At 42.2% G+C, this 18,283-nt stretch overlaps 1 protein-coding gene across 4 annotated transcripts in view; it reads left to right on the forward strand.

The window, feature by feature from the left end:
* The window catches only part of cabp7a (calcium binding protein 7a), a 110,922-nt gene that overhangs the window by 83,892 nt on the left and 8,747 nt on the right, over positions 1-18,283 (forward strand). The gene's annotated exons all lie outside the window — the stretch shown is intronic.

Below are 18,283 nucleotides of genomic sequence, written 5' to 3' on the forward strand. Positions count from 1 at the left end.
AGACAGACACTAAAACGGCAAAAGGCTGAACACTGTAAGTCCTTTCTACATGGGTCTAGTTTACTGCTGTGTGTACCATTACAGTATGCTGCAGCAGGAGATTACTCACTGCTTCAAAGCTGCAGCAAACATGTTGCTGACTTCACTCACACACTGCATTATATTGTCAGTGTCAGGCAGAAACCTTGCATGTCCAAAATCCTTCCTTTCAGGAAATATAAAGAAGAACCTGTTCCAATGTAGTTATTATTTAGCAACCACAGACAGACTTAACCATTTTCAACCTGGTGTCCCTATTTTGGGTATGTCATTAGCCATTAGGTAAAACATTACAGTTACATTACATTTCTCAAACTAGCCAAGCACACAATGCATCGCAACGTGGCACCTTTTGAGCTTGTAGATCGTCTATTCTTGCCTCTTCTGAACAACACAGTTATTTAACATAATATAAAATAGGGCATTCATTTATGAAAAACAAAACAAAGAAACCATAGAAAGATGAATTATTATGATACAAGGGGTTTTTCGCAGTGCAGTGGGGGTTCATCTTCAGATGGCTCGCTCTCAAAGCTCCTGAGCTTCACTTGGACGTTTCATCTTCAGATCAGAACATCCCACCAGGGAGACCACCAATGGCCTGCTATTTTTGAAGCCCAACAAGTAGCCTACCTTTCAACATCAAAGCAAAAAAAAACAAAAAAACACACTCACACTGTTACAATAAAAAACGAATTGGGCCTCTGTGGTGTCCCACAGATATATTACAGTAGATGATGAATGCACTCCAGTGTTGCGCTCTGATAATAGCAGATAGCAGCACGACGCGGTGTGAGCTTTTCACGTTGTAAGCCATTTTAAGATAAAAAAATGTTGTATGCCTTTATTGATAGGACAGTAGACTGACAGGAAATGGGGGGAGAGAACACAAACCTCGTCCGGATCGGGAATCGACCCGGCGATGCAGACAGGCATCAATGCCTAAGTGGTATGTGCCTAGCCTGGCGTTGCTCATACAAATTTCTCACTGCGTATCGGATATTCGCCAAGGGCAAGTTTTTTTGCCCAGGCGGATTGGTCTGGTTCCAGGCTAGTATGCGCCTGGACCAGTAGGCCAGCGGGCGCCCCCACACGAAGCGACTTGTTGTGCGCTTGTCGATCTGCTATTTTCACTAGTTTGGGTTCCGGGCAAATGTCTAATCTCTCTTTTGGGTCTTGAGCAGTATACTGGCAGCGTGGTGCTTACACATCTTGGTGCTGATCGGTCCAGTGGTTCCTGAGATTAGCTTTGGAACCATTCATGACTCTGAGGCAGTAAAAAAACCTTCAGTCTTACTTTTTATACTTAATAAAGAGGCTTACAATAGTCTGAGCTGCTTCAGTGTGTTCTTCTTCTCACACAAACAGACCCTGTCAAAGACTAGTCTCTTGCAGAGCCAAACCGTAATATATATCTAAAAAAAAAACACTATTCAAAAAAATGTTATTTACTGCCCAGGTCTCCTGGCAGCATGTCCAAAACATTTGGCTGGTTTGTGAGAATAGCCCCAGACACATAGACAGAATGGGGGCGGCAGTGGCTCAGGGGTAGAGTGGCCGGTAGAGCATTCAAATGGAAACCGTGAGGTTCCTAGTTCGATCCCGGGATGGGATCCCCCATAGTTAGTGTCGTAGTGCCCTTGATCAAGACTCTGCTCTCAATGTGCAGGTTGATGCCTTGCATGATTTTCTCTGCCATCTGTTAGAATGTGTGTGTGAATGGGTGAATGTAATGCACAATCTATGTAAGCGATTTGGATAAAAAGCGCTATATAAATGCACCATTTACAGAATCTCACTCAGACCCTGTTCTTGACAGCTCTCAGCTCTAGACCCATGCGATAAAAGAATTGTGAAATAGTATCTCGGAAGCCAGTTAAACACCTTGCCCCTGAATAAAATAACACTGAATGCCCAATATTTACAAGGATACGGTACTATAAATGTTAGTATCACTGTCAAGCCTGAATCCTTTGAATAACTATGACTGTTTGCCACATCTAAAGATGGATGAAGGATAATCATCTCTGCCCACTGTTTATTTCACTTGCTGTGTTTTTGTTTTGTTTGCGAGTGGATATTGGCTGCATTAATGACAGTTAATCACTTAAATTATGTGTGCCACACATTTTTATTTGTTTTTATCCGGGGTAAATGACTAACTGGCAGTTAAACTTTGCCAGATGCCACGCTTTGATTGAACGGGATAATTCAAGTCATTAGAGATTGAGAGAGAGAGAGAGAAAGAGAGGGGAGAGAGAGAGAGAGAGAGAGAGAGAGAGAGAGAGAGAGAGAGAGAGAGAGAGAGAGAGATAGAGAGAGAGAGAGAGAAAGAGAGACATACAGACAGACAGAGAGAGAGAGAGAGAGAGAGAGAGAGAAATGGAGAGAGTGTGTGTGAGAGAGGGAGGGAGAGAGAGAGGGGGAGACAAGACGAGACACAAGAGAGGGGAAGTATGTTTTGCTTGTTCATTTCGTGCATTTCGTCAGAGCAAAGAGTTTTTCCTCACAGGATGGATTAATTGGAGTGAACACCAGAGAAAATGAGAAAAGGAATGACAAAAGAACAGCATATTTGTAGCGTTGGTGTAATTAAGATTAAGGTGCAGGTTAAGCTGTGTGTCATGTGGTCTCAGAGAAATGAATAATGTTGGAGGGAGATGAGTCAACCTCTCTTGGGATGAATTGTCTGAGTGACAGCTATATTTAGTTTCTTTCTTTACTTGAAGGTTTGTGATAAAAGGTTCAGAAAGTTTAATCTTGATGTCATTATAGCGTATTTGAATGTGCATTTTAGAGTGAGATGGATATATGAGTAGAGTAGCTTAGCTGTTATTACGCTTCTTTTATCATTGTACTTTCACCACAGCACTGGGACCTCTTTCACACAGTACAAAAGAGCATGAAGTATAATTTAAGCTCTGTCGCATAACTGTGTCGCACATCAAAAAAAGCAGACCTACAAGCTCACAACATGTCACATCAGCGACCCGTTGTGAGATTGTAGGTCTACAGTATGTCGTTTGACAGAGCATACTGTACATTTGGGGTGAAACAACAAGTGGAACTTTTGATTCAAGGCATACTTTGTCCCTCTCAAACCAGCTGGCTGATAAAGAAATGCCGGAGGGAGATGTGCTGTCTAAAATTGATGGGGCACCATATTAAGAGTGTTTTTTTTTTTGGGTCTCCCATAGGGTGACATTGATGTTTTTCGATGAGAGCTTCTGTTCCCAGTAAGTAAACAGATGGAAGTGGGGACATCAGGTGGATACAGAGCTATTGTCATTTTGTAAACAATGGAATTGCAGGCACCCGGGGAAGAAAAGAACATATGCGCTTTCAAACAAAACAAACCACATTCGTGAGGGCGCACAAGCAACGTGGAAAAATAGCTGCAGTAAATGTCACTGCTCTGCTTCATATATTGGATTCCAGGTTGTAATCCATTATAATACATGATTGTCAAGTCCCTGTGGAGAGGATTGGATTCAGTGACCGTATTCTTGGTTAAACAAGCTATTTCCTGAGGGCTGGCGCGACTGGCATATAATAGGACGATTTTCCACTGTCACTGATACCCACTGTGTCTCTTTGTTTTGTTTTGACCGAAATATCTGTCATGGAGTGTCAGCCGTGCATTCTGGCTGGGGGCTTGTGGACATCCATTTCTACACTGGCACGTCGATAAATCATGTGGCTTCAAAGATTCCCATTCATATTGTAGGTAAATTGCGCAGTAAATCCTCAAAATCAATAGGGTGTTATTTATTTCAGAGCTTGCGGTTTATTTTCTGTGATACAATGGTGTTTTTACTATTCATGTTCAGTAGCAATTTGTGCACTTTAAATCATTAACTGAAGTGACAGTTGACATTACCTACTTATTTACCGCTTGGTTAAAAATAGTTTACATGGATGTAGCCTGCGGAATGGGTTCAGCCAGCATAACCTTGAGTGGGTCAATGCGGTTGCATTCAGTTTGATACAATGCTACTACGCCAGTCTTGCGTCACAGGTGATGTGGCAGTCAGCTGATCATTGCCAACCTACTTAAAGCTGCTCAGTTGTCTCTTCCTCCTGCCTTGCTGATTGGCAGCTGGCACTTGCTTGCTGCTCTTGCCCGGACTGTTGCTTGTGTTTGCCATTCTTCATGTTCAGCTGTCAAAGCAGGTTGTGTGTGTTCGGTGTTGGAACAAATGGTTTTGGAGGTCAATGGTAATGTCTTTGCTTTAAGTTTTTAAGTTGACTGATATCCTCAAGCTGTGGTTGTTCTGCAAAGTTGCAGCATAGTCATTCAATGGAGTCTGATAGTCTCCAGGAATTAGCCTGCACCATCTTCTGTAGTGGGGAAGCTTTCATGTCTGCTCTTCCCTCTTCTGTGCATGATACAAGTATGGTTATGTAGGTCTTGCTCATGTGATTACTTTGTGGCTTTATAAACGTAGGCACCAGTAAACTTTTCTATGTGGTGGAAAGTTTGATAATGGAGGCTTCTTTGTAATCAGGAAGTCAAGTTAAATGGCCAAATGCATCATGGGTAGTGTAGTCTATGTACTGCTTCTATTATACACACGTCCACTCTGTTCTCAGTCTGGCAGTGTTGCCAGGTCTGCTTATTAAAAGCAACTTTGGATTGTTTTCCTGTTAAGTTTCTAGTTGTGGGTTTCTTCTGTTTGGGCTTGTTCTGAAATGTAGTTATCTATATGGCCTTGCTTTCATCATTTTTTAAGAAAATGCTGCTATCATATTTAGAGCTCAAATGGTGAAACCTGTGGGCTTGTTTCATAGACCTGGTCCCTTTTTCACTCACAGGATCTGGCAACCGGAGAGTTTTCCTCTTGGTGTGGTGCAGTGTTTTTCTCTCCTCTGCACTATTACTAGCTTGCTTTGGAATCAATTAGTATAGGAGTCGAGATTGAGGATATGATATTTAGTTAAAATGTGTGATGGGGAAAATGTTAAGAGCTGCCTTAAGGGGTTACCAGGTTGAGGCCTGTTTGGCCAAAAGCCTAGTTTGAGTGTTTGGACCTTGTGGCATGATGTGTACAGCCCAGTAGCCTACTTGGTAAGAACTTTTGAACATATTTGAACAATTTCATCAGTGGCCATATGAGCATATATCCGATTGATCATCAGAGTTTTGTGCATTGTAGCATGTGGTATCGTGATTTCATCATTTCAATTGTTTGGTGGTGAGCTAATGCTAGCATCCAGGGTGTTTGTTCATGCTAAGCTAAAGTTAGCTTTCTTTTATTTCTGTGCTTGACATGTGATAGCTTCATTGCTTGGTTAGCATTAACTGTATGCCGCTCTAAGCATTCTAGCATTGTATAATTTGGCATTGTATCATTTCATTTATGAAGCAATTCATAGCTTGGATGCATTCATAACTTGGCAAGCATATGGTTGTTGGTTAATGTCTTGTCTACTATTGATCAGCATTTAAGGTGGCCCGGCCGGAGGCCTGTTTAGCCAAAGCTCACTTGAGTTTTGTTGTGCCTGGATATGAGGATGGCCTATCTTAATTCAAGAATCTGAGTTGTGCATTTTGTAGCCATGCACTTTATGATGATTTCCCCATCTCAATTGAGGTGGGGAACTTATAGTAGCATCGGATAGTCGGTTCATGCTAAGTTCATACTAAGCTAAAGCTAACTTGCATTCATCATGTGCATGGTCATGTGATAGCTTAACTGTCCTTTGGTTAGCTCTGTCTGATATTGATTCATTGATTGAAGAGTAGATGATGTTGCATAGGAAGGTTCAGGTTTATGATAGTTCACTTCACTATGTTGTCCGTGGCTTCATGTGCAGTTAATGTATGTTTGCAAGCAACATAGCCTACTGTGTTGCAGAGGACTCAGCAACAGGCAGTTGCCAGGTAAAGTAAGCCACGTTGGGCTAGGTTGGTGGATGACATGCAGCGTTGCCATGTCTGTCTATTATAAGCCATGTTGGACTGGCTTCTAAGTTTGGGTAGCTTATAATGCAGTACATTTATCTAAATAATATAATTAAATAACAATTGTAATAATCTGTTACTTAAATTAAAGAATCAATACATTTATTAATGGCTGTGGGCAGCAGATCATAGTTTCATTAATTGTGGCTTGAAGTTTCATGAAATGGTGTATGATTTATTTTCTCTAGTTGGTACTTGTTCCCTAGGAGTGTCATTTTTTGGCATAAAAGTTAGCTTATTCTCATTCTCATCTTATTGTCTCAGCCGATTCAACACTGTTCTATACTCGCACGGAAGCTAAACTCAGTCATGCACTAGGTTTATCCATGTCATTTTAAGGGATGTTCATTCAGCTTTATTGGCTTTTTATTGTTTTAATATGTAAAAGCCCTAAGTGTTAAATAAAGGCTTTTTAACTGCGTTCCTTGGCTCTGAGCGTGCGAGAAGAACTTCCCGATGGGATCCCTTGCTGATTTAATCCGATATTAACTTCTAGCACCTCAAACAGGACAAGACTGGAGATGCCACACATGCTAAACTCTGAAGCACTCGGCTCATCTTGTTTAAATGTTCATTCATTGCTTGAACTCATACTGCTGTTTCTCATGAGCCATGTCCCAGGGAGATCAACGCTGTCGGATGACCTAATGTTCATCATGGAGGCTGGAAGGTCCAGGAGTGCATGGGTGCTGCAGGTTCATCTCTATTCACAGCTGCAGTATGGTCATTGTCAAGAAGTAAACAAGCTCACCTGGTGTTTTGGGATCTTCTCCGGAAGCCATAAAAGGCACGTCATTTGTTAATCAAACTATATGTTAATCTAAATTCTTTCTGGTTCAAGTCTTATGTATGCCATGGTGGCCGCTATTGCTTGAAATGCGTATCCATTTACTCATGCATTTACATAAAACCACACTCTTTGAATCTTACGAACTGAAACCGTCAATCACACTGTCATGCAGCATTCATTCTCTTATCATAGTCTCTCTGTTTATATGCGCACTCACACATAGTCTTACACATAAACATACTCACACTCACTTACCTACTTGTTTTTGTCAGATATGTAGGAGTTTTTTACAAACGTATGACTGTCTGTGCCATTTATAAGTAGACTGACAAGTTAATTTGCTCCATTTGTGAGGTTGAAATATCAGATCATGCTATTCAGGTTTTGTTTTCGGAAAGCCATGGTTGGTGGCTCATGCTTCATCAAAAATCATTTATTGTTAAGAGCTGATGCCGCCTGTTTTCTGTCCATTCCTCTATGTCTCGCTACCTGCATGGTGTCTAATTCCGGGAGGGATGATCCTCATCTCCACGGAGCCGGGGAAGGCCATGTCAAGGGCTGGGTTCGCTGCCAGGCTGTGTTTGGTGTGACGGAGACGTGGACTCCCATGCTGCACACTTAATCCTTCGGATCGGTGCTGCAAATCGCCAGCATCCCTGGTTCATCATCTTCTAAATCTGGGACGTTGACCCTCGACAAGATTCTGGTTCGCCGAAAGCAAAACACTTGCCAGTACTGCGAACTGCCTTCTGAACTCTACTGCTCATTCCCTACGCATTGGAGCATCCTTAATTTTATTCTTTTATCCAAACTGTCAGCGGAACTGATATGTTAACTATTATCTCAACTTATCAGAATGTAATGACTTCAAGTGTGTAATTTAGCTTGAGTGGTTCAAGCATTATTTCTTAAAGCTATGGTGGTAGCTGGGGGTAATCTGTGTGCATCAGAGTTTACGTTCACTTGAGTTTTAATGCTCCTCTATACTGGCATTAGAGGATGGCTGTTGGTGTGGGCAACTAAAGTTATGTCTTAGCAATCCCAGATGGTGTCGCTGTGTTGGGGGAGAAGTTGGGATCGGCTTAGTATTAGAGGGGAGCTTCACCCCACATTGAAGGCTCACATAAGCTTGCATTCGTCACTGTGTCTCCTAAGGAGCTTGCATTCGTCACTGTGTCTCCTAAGGAGCGGTGGGACGTCACTGTGTCTTCTTGGGAGCAGTGCCTGGCTTACATATATTTCCTCATAATGTTAGTATATCCTAGCAGGATCCAGAAATGCTAGTGGCATTTCGGCACTGTGTCTCCACGCGGAGCAGTGGGATATCAGCTAGGGTGCCAAACGGCGTGGTGTGCCTGGCTCACATAGTTTTTCCACATAATGTTAGAATATCCTAGCAGGATCTAGAAATGCTAGCTGCATTTCGGCACTGTCTCCATGCGGAGCAGTGGGATATCAGCTAGGGTGCCAAACCACCTGTTTCGAATGATATCAACGCACTTAATGCGAAATATTCACGTGCTTTCAGACTCTTCAATGCAGAGGTATCCATAGATACAGCATACTAGTATCTCACCAATGCAGAGAAGTATCTCACCAAGGCAGAGATATTAGTAGTAAAATGACGACATCTAGTGGTCAACCTCAGAGGAGCGCAAAAATAAAACCTGAGGAGAATTCCAGCCTCGAACCAGAAGCCAGCTATTCTCTGTTCCCCCGTGCAACGCTCCACGCCACAGACCCTGACGGAGCGGCGCGGTATTGGGCGGCGATGACCCCCGTGAGTCGCCACCGAGGCGAGCGCTAGCGAGCCGAGTTGCCGCGACGAGCGGTGGGAACGCCGCACAATCCCACTCAGCCGCGTTACCGAGTTATGTGCCGTTATGGACAGAATAGTAAATATTCAGTCCCTCACTATCAACGTCTACCCCACTGCATGTCTACCCCACTATCCACGTCATAGATAAATGCACAAAAAAGGAGTCACATCATCCGTTCATTAGCTCAGTCAGTAGAGCACGGATGCAATAAACCCACGGTTTGGGTTCGATTCCCCTGAGGGGAATAATATTCAAGGCGAGAGATATCGGCGCATGCGTACTTCAAAGTAGATACTCCTTCGTGGATACACTGTGGATACTATCTGTGTTCAAACGTCTGAAAAAGGGTGATAAAGTCCGGTTGAATGCGAAGATACCAGTCGAAGCGGGTGGCCAAACGGCGTGGTGTGCCTGGCTCACATAGTTTTTCCACATAATGTTAGTATATCCTAGCAGGATCCAGAAATGCTAGCTGCATTTCGGCACTGTCTCCACGCGGAGCAGTGGGATATCAGCTAGGGTGCCAAACGGCGTGGTGTGTCTGGCTCACCTAGTTTTTCCACATAATGTTAGAATATCCTAGCAGGATCTAGAAATGCTAGCTGCATTTCGGCACTGTCTCCACGCGGAGCAGTGGGATATCAGCTAGGGTGCCAAACGGCGTGGTGTGCCTGGCTCACATAGATTTCCACATTATGTTAGTATGTCCTAGCAGGATCCAGAAATGCTAGCTGCATTTCGTCACTGTGTCTCCGTCAAGGAGCAGTGGGACATCTGCTAGGATGAATCGGTAGAGTAATTTCCCGTAGGGCGTTCTTGGTTCTGCGTGTTGGGGGTGTTTATATATATTTATATCTCCCTGCTCCTAATGGTTATTGATGTTCTTCTGTGCTGCGCTGAGCAGGGAGAGCAGAGCCTGACGCCAAAATAAATGTGACATATACACACTTGCATTACTCATTCATAATAATAAACATTGTATCAATCCTTATCGTAAGTTATCTGACTGAAATGGATGTAGCCTGCGGAATGGGTTCAGCCAGCATAACCTTGAGTGGGTCAATGCGGTTGCATTCAGTTTGATACAATGCTACTACGCCAGTCTTGCGTCACAGGTGATGTGGCAGTCAGCTGATCATTGCCAACCTACTTAAAGCTGCTCAGTTGTCTCTTCCTCCTGCCTTGCTGATTGGCAGCTGGCACTTGCTTGCCCCCACCGCCTCCCCAGCACCACCAGTAGGCTCTGCTGCTAATTCTGTTCCCCATGGGGGGTGTTTATATATATTTATATCTCCCTGCTCCTAATGGTTATTGATGTTCTTCTGTGCTGCGCTGAGCAGGGAGAGCAGAGCCTGACGCCAAAATAAATGTGACATACACACTTGCATTACTCATTCATAATAATAAACATTGTATCAATCCTTATCGTAAGTTATCTGACTGAACCATTATTATGAGGTGTGTTATCAAAAACAGGAGCTGCAGTGTGCCTTATCATAGAGCAGGGGTCTTCAACAGGGGGGTTGGGACCCCTAGGGGGTCCTCAGAGTTACTACAGGGGGTCCTCCAAATCTTCTGTGTGATAGAAACTTTTTTCTCAGATTTTAATATTGATCTTTTTGCCAAAAACAGTCAATCTACAAGTTCACAACACCTCGCGCTTCGAGGCGTTGTGAGCTTGTAGATTGGCTGTTTTTGGCAAAGAGGTTTGGTGTTAAGGGGAAAAAGAGCAGACTAAGTACAGAGTGAAAGGTCAAAGGTTGTGGGGGTCCCTGCTTCATCTCTCTCTCAACTAAGGGGTCCTTGGCCTGAAAACGTTGAAGACCCCTGTCAGAGTATTGTTTTTACTCAATTGTTGAGGTACAATGTGACTCACAAGTTCATGTTTTAGCGTATTGATCATTATGGTGAACATAAATGGATTGTGGACATGGAAAGGCACTTTACACCATTCAGAGACGAGTAGTGTCCTCCTACCTTATACTATAAAACCTGTTAATTTAAACCTGAGTGTACAGATGGACCCAAATGGCCCGAGTTAAATTAACTGGTACCAAATTAACCACTCATTGGTACCACAACACTAACCTAATCCATAATTCCAATTTTCACCTACAGGTATTTTTCATTTGCATAATGCTTGCAGATTGCATGTGAATATATCATTTCATATGATGATTGTAAAATAAACTTTTCAATATCTGGATTCTCTCAAATGCAAGATTAGATGTGTAGAATAATCTACACATGGATATTCAATGAGCCATATTTTACTATTTTGAAAAACATTATTATGAACTATATTAAAATGTTTTTTCCAAATAGGAAAAAAAAGGAAGAGAAATAGGGATAAGGGATAAGGCTAGATAGAGCCCCAACTGTGTGGTTCATACACAGTAAAGTCAGTAAAAATGTACCCCGTCAGGGTCCATTTTCACCCTCTCAGAGTTAAACTAACACCCAGGATTTTACTTGCGTGTTTTGCACATTACATGAATCTTAAAATTCATCTCATCGAGCGCTTCCTTTGAGTGCTAATCAGGCATTCGACATTGAAGCGTGCCGCGGGACACAAAGCAGCAATGTGGACATGATGTGATGACATTTATTGCATTTAAACGAAGTAATTTAGCTGCTTATCATAAGGACAAAGGGGGATGTTGTGCAGTTTTAGAGAACATAGGTATAGACAAGAAGGGAGACGGCAGCCAATAAATAGACTTCTTCTCTCATTGATGGTTGCTCTGTAATAGCATTTGACTTCATTGCTCTTCATGGCCTTTGATCCGCTTATATCCTGGAGTCCTTTTGATAAGAGGGAATGGAACTGCAAGACATGCTTGGAATATGACTCAGGAGATGCATCCACGCCAAGCGCTGAGCCACCGTGACTTGATACTGTTCCACCAAATATTCTAGCCTGATCATCACACTTGTCCTGGGTTCTTAATTAAACATGAAACATATTCAACTTAAAGGGATATTTTACTTTCAAAAAAAAAATTTGGTCATTTTATCATCTAATCAGGATTTTATGAACACCCTGAACAGTTTTTAATTTGCTTGATTCAATATTTAGATATTTGATGTATATGTTATCAGGCCCTCCTCCTCCAGGGCTTCTCCCCATTGTAACTTCAAACTCCATTTTAACCCTGATAGATTCATTAAAAACACCCATTATTTTTCTGATGACTCATACTACCCTCCTAATACGTGAGCAGGCCGTGTTTTTTCGATAACTTTTTTCATTTATTTTTAATAATTATTTGGGAAAAATACATTTAAAGTTGTACCATGTAACTTTTTTTATAAAACAAATCTTAAAATTGTCCTAACTGTTAAATCGCTAAAGTTTTAGAACACCCACTCCGTTATTTTCAGCTTCTGAAGCCTTCTCTTTATATGTTTTCTATGATCCTGGCCGTGGACCGGATTTCGCGCAAAATTGACGTAATCTGCATCATCTGTATACGTTGTGTATACGTTGCCCAATCACATTGCCGATCATGCACACATGGTACACTACCGGCCAATCACAGCGCATCTTGAAGTGGGGTCGCCATATTTGTAGTCGCCCGTGTGTCTCTTTACTCAAAAGGTAATCTCGCCTACCAGGCAGGGTGAAGTAGTCCGTTTCTCCGGAATGCCTGAACGCACAGGAACCAGGGACCCCTCCAAAGATAGCTCTCGGCGTTGTGGAGGCAGACGCGGGGGTGTGAAGGTACGAAAAACGGGCGAAAGACGCGAACGCGACCGCGGTTTGCTATATGGCTACTGACCACTAGTTGAGAATCTTACACAGTATAGCTTTAAAAGGTTATAAAAAAAAAACATGGCCTGCTCACGTATTAGGATGGTATTATGAGTCACCAGAAAAAAATACAGTCCATAGTCCATACTGTATGGTCATTGCCAAATATGGGCTTAATATTGATTACATCAGGGATCTCCATATATGATTACCAGAACAGGCTGTCTTGGTCATTGAGTCAACAATGTGATGTCACAACAGGTCAGCTATTGACATCATGCATGTTCATCCTACAGTCTCACAAGTGAACTGTGGTTTGCAGGGAGTGATGCCATTTGGAAATAAGGCATTATGTCAAAGTCAAGCCAGACAACATTTCAACTGTAATAATGTATATGTTCCTCAATGTAAGGTCCTGCCGAGATTTGAACTTGGATCTCTGGATTCAAAGTCCAAAGTGCTAACCATTGCACCACAGGACCCCGTAATTAATTGTACTATATGGGTGTGCTCCCTTTTCCATGACAACTGTGATGAAATCGTGAAGAATAACATTAATTATCAGCAATAAATATTAATAAACCCATCGTAAGCCTGTTATGTTACAAACTGCGCTCTCACTCGAAGCATGTCGCTTATTACAACAACGTTAATCTACAGCAGTCTTGTAGGCACAAGCCTGGGCTGAACTACTCTCTATATGTGGTATATATAACCCTAACCCTCTATATAGTAGGTACTAGGTAGTATTCAAACTTAAGTTCCACCAAGATTTGAACACAGATCACAGGATTCAGAGTCCTGAGTGCTAACTGTTACACCATGGAACCCTGTTTCCATTTAGTTGGGTATGTTCTTATATTCTGGACATCTTTTTTAAAGTTGACAAAAGTGATAGGAAAAAAAGTAACATGAATAGAATGGCAAAAGTTGCAAATATTTTTCATGCATTATAAGCACAAAAGGTAAGCAATAGACCGTTTGTCAGCCTTCTGATTGGTCCCTGAGACTCCCTGACTGGCCAACCAGAAAAAAACATTCACTTTTTGCTATCGGGGGTGGAGTTTGTGCAGTGGAGAATGTTGCTTCAGGCTTTCAAAAACTGTCCGCAGTGCGCGACACGGAGATCGGCCGGTACGGTGATAGCGACGGCAAGCGTCAAGCGATCTCGCTCATCATAACGAATAAGCTTCAACAAACTAGTTCACATGTACCTTATCAATGGTCTAAGAGTCACGATTGGGTACATATAATTTAAATGGGCAGAATTACGAAAAGCCAGCCTATTATGTGAGGAGAAACATTCTCTCTGTCCTCTTCCTAGTACCCAAGATGCAATGCGCTTCTCTTTCTATCTCTGATCCAGAGGATTAAACTAATTAAAACATTTATTTTTCGGGGGAAAACTACTGTTTTGCTATGTAATTACTGTACCTTTTTCTTCCCTTTTTATTAATATCACGTAGATGTGTTTTTTGTGGTACTTTATATAGCTGTAATGAGGCTATGAAGGGGAAAAAAATCCCATCCACTTCCACTATAAAAGAATCTGCAAAGAGGATTCTGTCCCACTGGGATTAAACACATTAAAACATATATTTTCGGGTAAACCCCCTGTTTTGCAATGTAACTACTGTACCTTTGTCTTCCCTTTTTATTAATATCACCTAGGTGTTTTTCCTTTGGTACTTTATATAGCTGTAATGAGGCTATGAAGGGAAAAAAAATCCCATCCACTTCCACTATAAAAACAATCTGCCCAGGGTTAATGTCCCATCATAGTAACAGGGCAGAATGGGGCGGGATTTACAAAAGGGTTTATTGGCAACATGCCTCGTACAGTATATTCATGTTACAAGCTCAGAACTGAATGCAATCTGCCCAAGCCTGAGCAAATGTATTTTCTATACGTGAGAGAGTGTAAACATTATCCAAACAAAGGTTCCTATTTTCATTCAAATGGGTGTAGTCTCATCTTCTGGAATTCTTTTCATGGTTTGACAATGTTAAGAAAAAAATAAATATATATAAAAAGAACATGAATAGAATGGAGAAAAGCGTTGAAAACGTTTTCATGCATTATAAGCACCAAACATAATTGTTCATCTTACAATCTCAGAACTGAATGCAACCTGCACAAGCCTGAGCCAATGTACTTTCTACACTTGAGAGATTGTAAGCATTATTATCCAAACTAAGGTTCCACCGAGATTTGAACTCAGATCGCAGGAGTCCTGAGTACTAACCGTTACACCATGAACCCGGTTCTCATGCTCATGGTTGTGGTCTCAAATGGGCATCTTTAATACCTTGACAAAGTGATGAAAAAGAAGAAGAAGAAGAAGAAGAAGAAGAAGAAGAAAAACATGAATTTAGCAACGCCCATGCAAATATAGGCGTTACTCACGGACAGACAGGATCTGCCAGGTTTCATAGTAAACTGTGACCTACGGTCGCAATAAAGGCAGAAAGACCCAAAAAACATCTACAAAATAATAATAAAAAGACATGGCAGGAGTCAGGACTGATAAGTAAGAAATTTACTCTGAAACCTTAATAAATACTAACTAGTCCTTACCCGTTCAAAGATATGAGCTCTGAAATGATGTGCAGTGTGTGGGTTATGGGATGTGCACTGTGCACACAGTATATGAGGGATGGAAAGTAACTTTAACTGGTGCTTGCATGATAATATGTAGGAGCATCAATGTAAGAAATACCCGTTTCGTTTAATGGCTAGAGGTATACTGTGTACCGATCTGCATGATTTTTGGACAAAATCTGTAACAGGGCCAGACAACAGCCCCCCCCCCCCCCCCGCCCGCCCGCCTGCCTGCGCACGCACACACACACACACACACACACACACACACACACACACACACACACACACACACACACACACAGACACACACACACACACACACACACACACACACACACACACACACACACACACACACACACACACACACACACACACACACAGAGCTGGTTAAACATGTTGCCTCATGCTAGATGCAGAATAGATATGCCTCAAGCTAGATGCAGAATAGATATAGATACACCATAAAAATGCTAATATACAGCATATGATTTGTGAAAGTGACAAACGGGCTTCACAGTTATGTTAGGTGTGTTCATATGCTAATGGTGATGCGATTTCACTCAGACAGACAGACAGACAGACAGACAGACAGACAGACAGACAGACAGACAGACAGACAGACAGACAGACAGACATTTGGAAAATTATATGTTTGATAGAAATATTGAGTCCAGGAAGGTGAGAAGTAGAAGTCCAAGCAAGCTTTATTTAGGAGAGGTATCAAGATACAGCATAGCATACAGGAGCACAAGCCTACAAGAGCCCTACCCAGCCTAAACCACCTCACAGCAGTGTCAGGCGACAAGTACTGAGTACCCCCTCCCCTCACATATACACAGTCAGCTATATATCCTGCTACAAACAGTGGAAGGCCAGGCCTAGTTTTGATAGCTGACTGCAGGAAACAAAGTGATACACTAAGTACGTGTCATGCATTGATCAAGGGAGGTGAGACGTTTCCTGTCTGTAGGTACTGTTATCTTCAAAGCTAACACACATCAAAAAGTCTGATTGATCAGCAATCAGACAGTCTTTATGACCTAAAGATCTTTACACCTCATAGCCTGAAGCAGTGACAGCTGGTACCGGTACCAGCTGTGTGTATCTGTAGTATTTGATTTAATCTAGTCTGTCACATAAGCCTCTCTTTCATGGCATGGCATGAACGGCATTACAACAAGTAAAATACATACATGTTTAAAACAAAAGCATAATATAGAATTCTTATTGTATCAAGGACAGACATGTCCTGCCAGACATGACATCCCACAGTTTTCTAATGCCTCTGCCTAACAGTAGCCTATGTAGTCTACCATGGAAGCTCTGAAAAGGAGTATTAGTGCGGGGCGTTATGGGGAGAAATGCTCATTTCGTGCAAATCAGTCTAAAAGCGCCAGATTTTGCACAGATGTAGCCTCTTGTATAGAAAGTCGTTTGGAGCCCAACTTGATTTGGCCGCTGTGGTGACCCCGAAGGTTGCAGACTAGGGCGCCCTAGCTAAATCATTAGAGCAAGCCCTGGGCTACATCTGTGCAAAATGGCGACTGATTTGCACGAAATGAGCATTTTCTCCCCTTAAGGCCTTAAGATAGCTGCTTAACAGAAATGTTATTAAAAAAAGAAAAGAAAAGACAATTGTGAGCACTGCATCTTTGTGTTTGGTCAATACCCATTCCAGCCTGAAGAGCGGGTGACAGCTTCCTGTTCCCAACATTTACAGGGCAGAGAATTACAGAACTGTTTGTAGCATTTAAAGATTGTGGAAGAGACAAGCTGAGATGCTGCCTGGTGGAAGCCTTCAGGGGGGTCTTCAGCCCGCTGGCTGGATGGATGGATGGATGGTGTCTGCTGCTGGAGCGGAGCGGGGTCAGTGAGGTGAACACTGGCATAGATAGATGCTTTTATTAACTTGCATGCAGCACCTCCAAGGACCTTTAGAGCTAGAACCAACACACAGTTTTATGGTAACTCTACTGCTCTCAGTATGTTTAATATTACAGCTAGACCGGTGGCCTGCTCATGAAAGATGCGATTTAAATGCATGGCCCACCCGCTTATGCAATACCCATTGTCAGTGTACCCATTGTACCCATTGTACCTGTCTGTCTGTGTCCCTTTTATTCCCATATATGGAGTTCCATACGTGACATGCCCAAATATGCAGTCCAGGCCAATCTATGATGTCAGTACTATAGCTTACTGTATGGGGATTTTTGGAGAGGTGCTCCTGGAAGAAGCTAAGCTCGTTCTTCTTTTGTGTATCATCGTCCTTGATGATCGGGTGGCGACATTTGTTTCACAAGATTTTCTTGTTAGCTAAGCTCACACACACACACACACACACACACACACACACACACACACACACACACACACACACACACACACACACACACACACACACACACACACACACACACAGAGAGATTCCGTGAATTCACACAGAGTATTGCTGCTACAATATCCTGAGGAACCAGAACAAAATAATTTGACTTTTTGTACCTGAACACAAGATAACAATAAAGAAAGCTTGATCGAGTGAGCCAGGGAAAGAGAAAGCAGAGGACTATAGTCCTCCTAAAAGGAACACAATGAGATCCACTGAGGTGAATGGGCTGCAGTAATAGGTGAGGAATGTGAGAAATGTCAGGCATTAAACTGATGCTAAGAACTGCCATTTGGCATGCTGTAACAGAAACTCCAACAGATTGTAATGCCTTAAAATGTATAATTCCTCAATTTCCTCTTGCCTGCGGAAAAAGTGGAAAAACAATGTTGGGCACCAATTATTTTCTATTTTCCTTGCAAATTTGCTTCATTAGATATGTGTCAAGTGACAAGAGACATCAAAGGGGATGCTTTTCGGCAACAGTCCTTTGAGCTGTTCAGTTTCATCACTTTCTGAGTATGTGGATGGTACAGTATTATGCATAATCAGAATAAAAAATCATGAAAGCTGTTTTAAGTAGAAGATAAAGAACAAAACATTTACATTTGGGAACATTTTAAGTTTTGACTATCCAACACAACACTGCACAGCTATGAGATTGTAGGTCTGCTATTTCCACCGAACATTCGCTTATTTTCGCCAAATATTCACCTATTGTGACGGTAGGGTTCATGTGGTTAAGCTGCATCTTTCTTTTTTCATAGGTTACTGTTACAGTACATAATTGTTACATAGATTTCCCAGCCTGACACACCAGTCCTCATCACAAAACTAAAGCAAAAAACACTGTAGAGGTCGCAGTTTACTGTCTATTTTATCATGGCTGAGAGGCGTAGTGAGGCAGCGGGGTGCCTCCAA

Source organism: Nannobrachium achirus (genome assembly GCF_963921795.1).
Source record: "Nannobrachium achirus genome assembly, chromosome: 12".
NCBI lineage: Eukaryota > Metazoa > Chordata > Actinopteri > Myctophiformes > Myctophidae > Nannobrachium > Nannobrachium achirus.